The 2289-nt window shown below is 44.8% G+C and overlaps 1 protein-coding gene across 1 annotated transcript in view; it reads left to right on the forward strand.

Annotated features, from left to right (window-relative positions):
* CECR1 (cat eye syndrome chromosome region, candidate 1) overlaps positions 1-2289 on the forward strand; it is a 69839-nt gene that overhangs the window by 3731 nt on the left and 63819 nt on the right. The window lies entirely within an intron of this gene.

Genomic DNA, 2289 nt, shown 5'->3' on the forward strand with positions numbered 1-2289 from the left:
TTTTTAGTAGAGACGGGGTTTCACCGTGTTAGCCAGGATGGTCTCGATCTCCTGACCTCGTGATCCGCCCATTTCAGCCTCCCAAAGTGCTGGGATTACAGGCTTGAGCCACCGCGCCTGGCTGGTTTTTGGTTTTTTTTCCTGGGAGTGGGGCAGATAGGTCTCACTCTCACCCAGGCAGGAGTACAATGGCACCATCACCACTTTCTGCAGCCTTGAACTCCCAGACTCAAGCGATCCTCCCACCTCAGCCTGCTGAGTAGCTGGGAGTACAGGTGTGCACCACCACACATGGATAATTTTTATTATTATTTATTTATTTATTTTGAGATAAAGTCTTGCCTTTTCACCCAGGCTGGAGTGCAGTGGTGTGATCTCAGCTCACTGCAACCTCCGCCTCCCGAGTTCAAGCGATTCTCCTGCCTCAGCCTCCTGAGTAGCTGGGACTATTGATTAAAGCGATGGGAGCTAATAAATTGTGTTCCAGCCCAATGCATCATGTGCCTGTAATATTTACTGGTTCTATAAAAAACACTAGTTAATAACTTTCAGAAGGATAACCAGTATTATTATATGTAAAAATAAAAGTAGGTTGCTCAAAAAGTTAAATAGAGAATTGCCATGTGACTCAGCAATTGATTTTCTAGGTATATGCCCAAGAGAATGTTCAAACTAATCTTACATACAAATGTTCACAGCAGGATCATTCATTAGAGCCAAAAAAGTAAAAACAACCCCAAATGTTTATCAATGAATGAAGAAATCTGCAAAATGAGGTATATACCCTCAATGGAATATTATTCATCCATTAAAAGGAATAAAATACCATTAATGTCACAACATAAAGGAAACTTTAATATATTACATTAAGTAAAAGAAGCCAGATACAAAAAGCTGCATGTTGCCAGAGATTGCAAAAGCCACATACAGGTTCACGCCACTATGCCTGGCTAATTTTTGTATTTTTAGTAGAGACAGGGTTTCACCATGTTGGTTAGGCTGGTCTTGAACTCCTGACCTCGTGATCTGCCTGCCTCAGCCTCCCAAAGTGCTGGGATTACAGGTGTGAGCCACTGCGCCTGGCCGATGATTTTTAAAGTTTTTGTAGAGATGGGGTCTTGCTTTGTTGCCCAGGCCAGTCTTCAACTTCTAGGCTCAAGTGATCCTCCTGCCTCGGTCTCTTGAAGTTCCTGTCTATTTGTACCCATAACCAACTTCTCTTCATCCCCTGCATCTACCTCAACCCTTCATAGTCTCCAGTGTCTATCTTTCTATTCTCTATGTCTATGGGATCAACTTTCTTAGCTCTCACATATGAGTGGGAACATACGGTGTTTGTCCTTCTGTGTCTGGCTTATTTCATTTAACATTATGTCTTCTAGTTCCGTGCATGTTGGTGCAAATGATGTGATTTCATTTTTAACGGCTGAGTAGTATTCCATTGTGTATATATGCCACATTTTCTTTCTTTTTTAAAAAAACTGGCTTTTGCTTTATTGTGTAATTTACACAGGAGAATCCCAAATTCCACATTTGGTTTCTCTCTTCTGCCTTCATTATTCTTTCAATATGTATGTCAACAGAGATCATTTCTCCCAATAGCATATGTGGTTTGATCCTCAACCAGGACACACAGGCCCTACAAAATTCCAGCCCTCCAAGACGGATGCCTGGGCCCTTCCATTTGACCACACCCATGTCTGTTTGTACGGGGGCTCTGCCCTGGTCCTGTCACCCCTGAGGCGTCCTTAGGGTATGAATGCCAAACAGGCCCCGTGTGATGTGTCAACTCTGAATAAATACAAGAGGCTGCTAGGAGCCCCCAGCTGAGGATTGAGAGACAGGCTGTATCTGGACTCCATTTCAAAGAATGTTGTGATCCATTAGCAATGTCTGCCATGGGAATACCCATTAGAAGTACCTGGAAGGAGGGTTTTGGGGAATGGGCTCAGAAAGGAACAAGGTGTGTCTGTTCCATTCTTGCCTTAGGTGGCTATTCTGCCACCCAGGCTGTGCTGTCTCAGTGGCCGGGTGGCTGAGGAGGAAGTCTGAAGGCCACAGAGTTGCAAGTGGCTTCCCTGGGGCCTGCAGGAACAGCGTAGGCCCCAAGCTAGGGGAAGCTTGGAGGGGCACCCACACTGGGTCCTGTGGGGCTCTGCATACTGCAGGCCACCCTGGCATTAGCTCCTTATCCTCTGGAGTCCATCTCATCCGGGAGAAGACAGCTGGCTGGCCTCAGAGCATTAGATGCAACTCAGGGATAAAAACTTTTTTTTTTTTTTTTTTTTT

The sequence above is a fragment of the Colobus angolensis genome, unplaced genomic scaffold (assembly GCF_000951035.1).
Source record: "Colobus angolensis palliatus isolate OR3802 unplaced genomic scaffold, Cang.pa_1.0 Scaffold242, whole genome shotgun sequence".
Classification (NCBI taxonomy): domain Eukaryota; kingdom Metazoa; phylum Chordata; class Mammalia; order Primates; family Cercopithecidae; genus Colobus; species Colobus angolensis.